This window comes from Macrobrachium nipponense, chromosome 3, assembly GCF_015104395.2.
Source record: "Macrobrachium nipponense isolate FS-2020 chromosome 3, ASM1510439v2, whole genome shotgun sequence".
NCBI classification, from domain to species: domain Eukaryota; kingdom Metazoa; phylum Arthropoda; class Malacostraca; order Decapoda; family Palaemonidae; genus Macrobrachium; species Macrobrachium nipponense.
The window spans coordinates 59930577-59941404 of record NC_087202.1 but is presented as its reverse complement, the minus strand read 5'-3'; positions in this window follow the sequence as shown (position 1 = coordinate 59941404).

Here is a 10828-nt window from a genome sequence, read left to right as displayed (position 1 = left end):
TTGGTTTGTTTATTGGCTAGAGGGTGGATGATCAACATAACACTTTGCAGCCCTCTAGCATCAGTGCTTATAAGATCTGAGGGCGTATAAAAAAGTGTGGACAAAAGTGCGGACTGGGAGACTAAGCCATCTCGATAGTTTTCTTTCACAAAAAGCCAAAAAAAAGCAAAGAAAGATGTCACTGTTTTGGAGACTTTTGACTTCAACCCATGATGGAGAATACATGCGACAAGCTGCCTGTGAAGGAGGAGGAGGAGGAGGAGGAGGAAGGTGGAATGAAGGGGAGCGCCCACATGAAGGATCAGGTCATCCGTCAAGAGCGAATAAAAAGACCGTTACACCTTCCAGATGGATCATCTCCCGATGACTGAAAGCGACCAAGTCTGGTGAACTTCTCCCCTTATTAAGACACCTTTTCATTGCGCAAATGCATATCTTTCTGCATACTCCCCCCCAAACCCCCTTCCGCATCTGCCATTTCGGGAAAAGCTACTATTGCAAAACCAGTCTTTGACTTATTCTCATATTAATGACCTGCGTACAAATGCGCCTGATAAAGGGAATAATGTAAAAATATCATTTTTTTTAATTTCTTTAGCACAGAAATTATCTTCGGTCACTAAATGCTTCTCACGAAGTAATCAGGGTTGACGAGGACTGACTTGTTCTACTCGCAGTTTACATTGATTAATTCATCATGACGACTATTTAATAATCACTACGTCTGGAAGTGATATCAACATACATATATATATATATATATATATATATATATATATATATATATATATATATATATATATATATATATATATATATATATATATCTGTGTGTGTGTGTGTAGTTTCGAAAATTATTGCTACTCCACTGTCAAAAGATATTATTTGCTTTATACAGCGAACGGAAGCCCCGTAGAAGCTGTGGGTGAAATATGTCATTATTCTTATTTCAAGTTTGTGGGTCTTCAATTTTACACAGAAATTCGTTGTATATAACAAAAACAACAACGACTAAAGCGAGCGTTCCCGTATAAAAATCTTTCCTCTTTATTAAGTATTCTACACTTGAATTCTGTACAAGAAAAATCAAATGATCACTGCGTTGTCGCCGAAATTTGAAACGGACACCGAGAACCTGGTACCAGTATAAATATACCACAACGCAGACTGACAAATCAGCAGGTTAAGATTACAAACGAATGAATCCAAATAAACAAACTACTACAAGCATCTATCAAGAACAACCTTTATGGTGTTTGAAATCGAGCGACTATATGGTATTAACAAGTGCACACAAAAACGCTAAATAGAAAAAACCTGTTCCCTTAATCATGGTATTTCGTTTAAATCACAGCATTGTTTTGAAACTTATTATATTGAAATGAAAACCCTGCTATATAATGGAACGCTTCATTGCAGAAACGAATAAATTAACATACTAATGAATTTCAATTCAGACTCTGTACCCCTGCAAAAGTTATACACTGAGAACTGTAAGTAACACAATCACATACTATAATCAAGGTGAATGAATATCACGCGCCCTTTGAAATTAACACCCTTAGCCAAAAATACTTCAAAACGAGACAATCATATACAGATGAAAATACAATTTCCAAGCAGGAGTAAATGCTAATAACAAAATCTAATATTCTAAAGACATAGTCTTAAAAAAAAATTCAATTTTAACGCTTTCCTCTGATGCAATAAAAATATTATTTTCCTTTGAGAGACGTTATGCCAAGAGTAGAAGTGACTATGATCATTATTTATAAGACGTACGGTACGATTTCCGTTAAAGCTCTCGATAAGCCTTCGCAGTAAACTGCAGTAAGTAAAAAAAACTGTCATTTAGAAACGCTGCACATAAGGTTGATTCCCGTGTATTTTCATAGATCATTCCTTTCGCCACAGCCCTTCCCGGCCTTTGCATCGTATTTAGTTCTCTCGACCCTTAAAGAAACCATCTAGTTTCCCCGCCCTTAGAAACCCCTTAAAAAAACCGAAAATGAGTAGTCTCCTCTGTACGAAGAGAAAAGTGAAACTAATCTGAAGTTACAAGTTCGTTCCAAATGTGAAGGAAGAAGGTAGTAGGAGAAGAGAGGAAATGAAGGTGAAGATGACACGCGAGGAAAGAGCTGATAGAAAGGAAGGTCATAATATTTAACGGTGAAGAAACAGGTAACAGAGTTTAATTGCAGATTCAACAAACGAACACCACGAATGTAATTAAATGCCCGGTCAATCTGTTTGCAAGATTCTGTAATCGTCATAACGACGTTTCGAGACTTAACACATTTTCAGGAGATTGACTCGATCTTTATGTTAACCTGCTGTGCGCCGGTCTGTGAATATTTCTGATAAGGGAGTTGGAAATCAGCATCTTTAAGAAGTATTTAATTTCCAACAATCAATGATGCATGTTGTATCAGAGGCATTGCAGGCATCTGCTCTCGTTGAACATTCCCAATGAGAGAGAGAGAGAGAGAGAGAGAGAGGAGGGAGAGAAGAGCGAGAGAGAGAGAGAGAGAGAGAAGAGAGAGAGAGAGAGAGAGAGAGATATTCATATTGTTAAGAGTATTCAAGGAAACCCCCTAGATTAACTGGACCACAACATTTGAATTACTGCAATCATTTTCCGTACGGTACTAGAATTACGATCCCAAACCCAAATTATGATTATAAAAAAGGCTACGGCACAAGGAAACAGAAACAAGTTATCAAGTAGAGCAGCTTTTATCCCACAAGACACGGACAATGAAACTGGCATCATTTTGTTCATTGCACGTGGAATATACCTGTTAAATCAAGTTATTCAGCAAACGATAATTTTCTATTTAACCTCCTCAGAATTCACATATAACATCCAACTTTTTTCAGAAATATATAACCAGTATGTATACGAACCTTGCAGATGGAAAACGTTCCCTCTTAGCTGCTATAGATATGAAAATGTTTTGAAAATACGTTGACCAGCATCTACTTCCTTGACGGTGTTAAATCTTATTCTAAATATGCTCAGCACTGGAAGACATAAATGTTTCAAATGTGAAATGTTTGAGTATGACGAACATGTTACCAACAAGTCCTTTTCATTAACAATGCCCCTGAAAGGTATTACGAAATAAAACGTATCACAGAATGCTAAACGGGTATTGCGCCAGATTTAGCGTTCTCGTTCAAAGGCCAGAAACTCTAGGATTTAAAATGAATTACTCGAGAGTATTCCTTTCTTGAACGGTGTTCCAATGCAACGCAAAATAAACACCTGACAGTCACCTGGCTCTGTCCATTCTCGTCCCAAGGATTGTTTAGATACTTTGGCACATTTTAAACAACAGCTATTTCAAGAGTACAAAATTTAATGCTTGTCAAGTCCTTTTTTGCTATTATTTCTAACAATATTATTTTCATTATCATTATGAAAAACAATATACCTGATCTATCAGTTAAAACACATCATCTACCTGCAGTTGTCTTATACCAATTCAATATATAATTGAAATTCATAAATTTCACCAAAGTCTGCACATCCGACAGATGATCAACAGCTCACTGCATCGTGAATTTACTAAGTATCAAGAGCCCTTTGAGGCCCATCCGTAGAAATTGTGAATGTGAAATCCTATATTCCCCAAAAAACATCATAAAAATTTTCGCTATAGGCTAACTATATTTCTGTAATAATACTTCCGCCATCAACTAATAAAATGGGAAACAAAATAAGGCACAGCATATACACAATTTTGTCAAATCACATTGCCTAGCTCTTGACTTTCTCATGTCACAATCATGTTGTGCAATTTTCCTGCCCTCCAAGTCTTGGAATGATGACAACAGAATAAGAGGAAAATTGGAGCCACGACACGAGAAGGAAATTGCTTACATGTATGTACGTATGTATTCACAAACACACACACACACAAATTATATATATATATATATATAATATATATATATATATATATATATATATATGTGTGTGTGTGTGTGTGTGTGTGTGTGCGTGTGTGTGTGTGTTTGCTTTTAGGGCAAAATTTTCTTGTAAGCATATTTCGTTGAGTTTGATGGCTTTTTGGTTGTCGATCAACTTTTTATTAGTTTCACAGACTTTCTAAATCTCACAATCTAGAAAAGAATACTATGGTGGTATGAAATCACTGACACTAGATGGGATGGGTGGGGTGTGAAACCTAAAAATGATTTTAGTGTTCAATCCACAGTTTTTAAGGTCGCTGAGATGAAAAGTGACACTTCTGATGGCCTTCGAGTCCCAACCCTTCTCATCGCCCCACCTTCCTATTGAGGCTGAACTTGGACTTGAAGAGTATCAAGATTGTAACTATTCATCTCAACAACCTCAAAAACTATGGATTAGATGTCGATGTCTGTAATATTTACTTCTCGGCCCCTTCCAACCCCCTTTATTACAACCACCCGCACCCCTTCTGGACTGAACTTTGACTTGAAAGGTATTAGGAGTGTCACTATTTTTCTCAGCGACCTTAAAAACTATGGATTAGACGTTAACATCTCTTGTTTTTGGTAATTTGTACATTTCACCCCCTTGCCATACCCCCTTTTCCCAACCAATGTTCCATTTTAATTTTGTTTTCACCATGACCTTAGCCGGTTTGATATAGACTTATATTTGAAATCTCACCGAAATCGGTCAAGAAATGTTTATTTATATAGCGTTCATACAAACTTAACTCGCTCTGCCTTTGAGGTCATGGTGAACATTAATTCTCCCGTGTTGTAAGGTCTCTGTCTGCATATACCACGTCGCAGACCTTGTAGTTATAATTTGTGTACTTGGGTTTCTCTTATTTACTACCAAAGAATATTTCCTTGAACTTTGCAGTATTAAACCTCGCAAATAGAAGAGCAAGGTTGTTAGAATTGATTGCACAATCTAACAATACGTGGTACTTGGTAAAATCTGGGAGGATGTGAATGTGCATCGAGTTAATTCAATAATAATGACAAAGATTGATGCTAAGACCTGGATTAATAAATATGATATATTTTAAGTTTCATCCAACAATTTGATATGCAAGCCAGCTATTGAAGATCGAATCGGGGAAGAATGTTCCAAACATAGCAGAGGAAATCCAACAAATGAATTTCCTCAGGATAGGTAGCACTCCAGAATCTTGGAAGACTCTCAGTATACCATTTTATTTGCACCGTTAAAGAACAGATAGGATAGATTGGTTTATCTCAAGTGAAGTTACAATGAAGAATGATATGCGAATTTTTTTTAAATTTCTCGTAGTCGAAGGTATACATTTTCTAGAATGTAATCTGTGTCCTACGCCTATAACAATCTTATTTTGAGTTTTGTTATTGTCATGCTCACCATAAGAAAATTCAGCACTGGAGTACGTGTTGGGATCGTAAAATGAGTATCGCTCAATAGTTTCTGAAACACCTGAGTAGAGGGTTATTTAACTATAGGAAAGACAGTTATATAATGGACCAGTTGATGTAACAGTTTTATACATTTCCTCTGTCAGATTCTCCTCTAATGTTCATATTTCATGGCTGCCTGCCTTCATTAGGAAGTCTTGGAAAACATGTCATTGTTACATTGAGTTATAAAACAGAATGTTATGTAATAATTAAAGAACGTCATGCATCATAATTGTGAAAGAACATCCAGCACCAAAATATGTTATTCGAAAATAGAATGTATTTCTCGGAGACAATTGATGTCGGCCAACGAGGAGTTGATATTTCTATTTCTGTTGCAACAATCAGAGTGCAGCAGAACTCCACGTGGAGAAAATATAATACCGGACGAGGTCGGATGACAGATCATTTTGTACGTAACAGACTTAATCCAGTTAAGAGCCGGAGATATTATTTTCATGGAGCTTTTATGGGACACTTTCAACTGGAATTTTCCAGTTCAGACGTGTAATGATTTCGCAGATGATAAAAGTGTTTTTGCACTTGCAATTATTTGGTTTATATTTAGAGAAAATTATTCGCGTAAGCAGTAATAATCAAAAGTTAACAGTAAAAAATGAGATTGTCCATCTCAATCCTTCAACCCTGGTCGCTTTCAGTCATGAGGGCTGATCCCCGAAGCTGTTAATTGATTTAGTACAATCTAATTAACTTTAAATTTAAGCATGTCTCTTTAAATTCGTTTCACTTGCATCTTTAAGGAATATAAAGGATAATGGATTGTACTGCATTAACCTCTCCTAGAAAGCTAATATCCTTGTCGTAATCTTCAGGGTAAAGTCCCAGGTCATCTAACAACTTATAGTACCAGCTTATTCACTAAATTGTGCTAATCTCTCTCTCTCTCTCTCTCTCTCTCTCTCTCTCTCTCTCTCTCTCTCTCTCTCTCTCTCTCACGATCTTAGGGTTAGTGGATAGATACGTATGAGGTGGCTCAAAACTCTTGTCATTAACAGATATGTTTTAGCTGAGAATCGTTACTTAATAGTTTTCGAAATCTCAGTAGCTCACTTGTTGCTTCCTGTCATCTCCTTCTCCCCTTCCGTGATATTGGTTTCGATCGAAATCGGAAAAATAAATTTGATAATCAAATTAAGTTCCTGTTTAGTAAGGTGGGTTTAACCTCTTGTTCTGTTGGGTTGGCATTTCATATGGATATGTACACCCACATTCGCAGCCACTGATGTAAGTATAATTCACGAAGTCATTTTATTACGTCTCTGAACATCTCAATCTCATGATTCGTCAGGCAAGTCTGAATTCGTTGGAACCTCTTATTGTAGCGCACTGATAGATTTTCCTCTTTGTCCTTTTTTATCCCTATTCCTTTATCAGCTTTGGCCTTTTAGTATCAATCTCATGAATCCATAATCTTTGAAGCCTACGCCTGCTCCTTCCACCGCCTCAGCCAAGCAACACCGATATTTCAGCAGGAGTGTTTGCGTCCATCCTAGCCCAGGTGAGCTTGATTCTGACTTTCTGACTCAGTCAGTAGGAACGGAGCTGATTCAAAATGAATCGAGTCATATGACTCATCTTGACTTGACTCGACTCGGCTCGACATGCTTGGTGTAAACGCAGCATTAGGCAGCATATGCCGATACCACCTCCATGGAGCATCTGCTAAGTGCTTGCCAACAGGTCAGCTTCCCTGCAGAAATGATGGTAACGGTTGATTGCAACGACAAAAACGTCAGTGTCAGGTGACTGAATGTAGACTTCTGTTGCTCCTTTTTGAACAGCATCCAGACTGTGCAGGATCAGTCTCATGTCCAATTCTTATTGGGAGCTGAAGACATGTTGAACATCCATTTAGTTTGAGAGGACCTCTTGCCGCAAAGCACTATGAAGACCTTGGGCTTTACCTCAAAGTGGTGAGCTTTTTTTTGCAATATAAGCTGTCAGTTCATCATTGACTGTGGTACTGGATAGGAGCTGCTTTGCTGACACCTTGCTAATTAGTGTTTTGCTTGTGATGTGATAAGCCGTTGCTGGCTTACCACTGAGGTCTCTCCATGTGGCCTCTTGCAGTGAAGTGGGAAGATCATAATGGTCAAAGATTAGATGGAGCTCATCATATTCTCTGCACTTGCTGTCTTGTCTAGCTATGAAGTGGTCAGCCCATTGAGCACATGTCTTCACCCTAGGTGGCTTACCCATTGCCTAGGCAATTGCCATTCAATCAAGGGAGCAATGTCATCCTCTGCTGTAGCTCAACACTAATTTTGTTTGGCAGGTCCTCAAGTACAGCCATCAGCCTGCTTTTGTCTGTGCATGGTAGGAGCTTACCACTCACTGCGAACAAGGCTTGTGGGAGGGACGTGAACTCATGCTGGCCAGTGCTTGCCTTGTGGTTCATCTCAGGGCGTCAGCGTGCAACAATCAACATGCAGGCAAATAGTGATCTGTCGTCCTTGAGCTCCACTACCTGATCAACCACTTTGAGTTTCACCAACTTCCTTGCACTTTTACATAACTTCATTTGAACCTGCTTCATTCTGACCCAGATACTGACCTCATCCTTGTTGATGCATTCCTCAACAAAGTTGGCATACCTCTGCTGCCAAATGTCTTCTTGGTTGCACACATCTTTCTGCACCTTAGCTGGCATCACAACCTTTGTGATGATGTTGGGCACAACCTTTGTGATGATGTTGGGCAGTTCTTCACCCTCATACTTCATAGGATTCATGAACGATATGAGCACGCTCTTGAGTCAAGCCATGTTCTCTTCCTGTCTTGTCCAGACAGCCAGCGACAAGTCATGATATTCCTTACATGTATTTGTTAGTGAGCCAGACATCACATGTGCTTCTTCTAGTGTTGTAAGGAAGAATCTTTCCAACACTGGCATTCTGTGTAACGCCCACAAGTCCTCCAGTGACTTTCATGATGCAGTTGATGTGCTCAAGGGCATGATCCACCCCAATGGCACAGAATGGGATCTGTTTTTTTTTTTACTACAAAGTTTTAATCCGTGATGTATGTCTGGATCTGTGCTCTGAAGGGCTGTCATTTTCGCAAGGTAAAGTGGAACCAGCCTGGCATACTTCTGCTTGTCTTAAACAGTGAGGTATTTGCACAGAGCATCAAGAGACGACAGGTGCAGCTCCCAAAGATCATCACGGGTGGTACGGATGAATGCATATAATTATGATTAAGACCATCAAACTCTTCCACCATTTTCAGTACCCTTTGTGAATCACGGGTAGTTAGCATATTTTGTTGCGTCTTCAACATCTCTTGATATAGATGTTGAACACAACTTTGGTTAAGCTGCTTTGCTGCCTGTACACATGGCCCCTTCAGATAAGGATGGTCTAGGAAGAATTAGTCTACATAGAGTTCATAGAGGGCAAGGACTGCAGTCATGTGTGCTTCCAGGGCTCTTTCAACGTACTTGGCTTCTAGGATCTTTCTTGTTGTGGTTGGACCATAGATTGAATATTTGTAAGAAACACTTTAGAAAATACTATGTAATATTCTGGCATTCCAGACTCTCGTTATCTTCTCCAGTCTTAATGAAAAGAGATATACTTCTTGTCCCTTCATAAAATGGCTTTGATTCTCATTTGTAAGAATATCCTTGTAATCATTCTTAGAACGCAATGAATGCTCGTCTACTAAATGATTTGGGTTCTCAATTTAAAATGACAAGGATACCTTTCACAAAAGGGTCTATCATCTAGCCAAAGATACTCAGTGTTCTTCCATTCACAATTTTCGATATCCGTCTTTCATAAATTATTCTTCATACTCCGCAGTGACGTTGAATAATTTTCGATCTGACGCAAAAATCAGTCATTAGAAGTGGCTCATTGATTAATGACGAAGCCATTTGATTGCCTTTATTGCTGTGGTGACATGAAGCTCAAAGTACCCACGTGTTTGCAAGAGAATGAAGTCTTTCAAATTTGTAGTCTCCGCAGTGGAAATTTTAACCGTACCCTGTTTTATAGGCACTGAACTTATTCTCTCCCTGCACATGGTTACGAGGTATTTTCAATTCTCTTGCAGTTTGTAATTATACTTCTGTAAACGATCATTGTCAAGGAAAATGACTGAAAATGCACAGTATAAACTATTGTTCAATTTACAATTTCTCTTTTTTGATTTACTCATCTTCGTAAGAAGTCAGAAAACTTGCATCTGAGATATTGTGAGAACAATTAAAAGCTAGAAGATAACAATATCCAGCAAGAAGCCGTGATCAATATTTTGGAAATATTTTCCAGTGAACGGGAGTAAGAATATTCTAATATATTGATGAATATTCTCCAACGATGGAAGTAAAAATTTGCTGAAGATTAAACTAAGTAAATCATGTGGTATATTAAAAACGACCCACTAGTCATAAATGACAATCTTGCACAGTAAAATTTATTAATAGATAACCGAGTTCGTCTCAGTTGCACTCAGCCTCATGTAAACTTTGGCGGCACATTCATAATTTTTTCATATTTTCATTTATTTAGGTGAATTGCCAGAACTCCACAGTTTTGTAATAAACCCGAAAGAATGGATATTTGGTCAAAGGCATATTAGTTTAATCTGTTGTATCTATTTACCTCATTTTCACCGTTTCATTGTTATTCTAAGCCTTTGATAACTTTCTATCTCGCTTTGGATGACAAAAAGTTGATGTTCACTTAAAAATTTTTATTTTCACTGCATTTTACACTTTCTTACATCGTCCACTCTTTTCACAGGGAAGAGTAAATCCTTCGTTTGCAACCAGGCACGAGGAAAACGGTAGAGGGATGAAGTTTTAAAAATGAGACAAAGGATGGAAATTATTTGATAAAATCCCAGACTTACTGGTAAACTAAAACTTTCAAATTAACTTTAGAAAATGTGTCTCGACAGTTCCATTGGATTTCGTATCCTCCCTGTCTCGATCGTATTCTCTATCTCGCTTTATTCTAAGCAAGTTAATCTCTCTCTCTCTCTCTTCTCTCTCTCTCTCTCTCTCTCTCTCACACACACACACACACACACGCATAATGAGTAAAAACCAAATTAACATGAACCCCATGAATCAGATTATACATCGTCCCATGAATAGATTGCATTTTTCCATTGAGAATACGAGTTCTAATGAGCAACCTTTGCGTTATTTGTGAGTGCGACTCGAATGGTTAAGCCAGAAGGCGATAAAAGAGGACTTTCCCTGTGGAAATTAATTAGGGTGGAAGAGGGTATATCCTGGACGATTAATAACGTGATCTCTTCACACCATGGAAAATTAGCGAGATATTATTTTTGTTCTTTCATGACTTCTCTTGGTGTAAAAGCTCGTCAGAAACTGGAATTTTTACACCATTTCTAAGCTGACAATGTTCTCTTAAAAGGA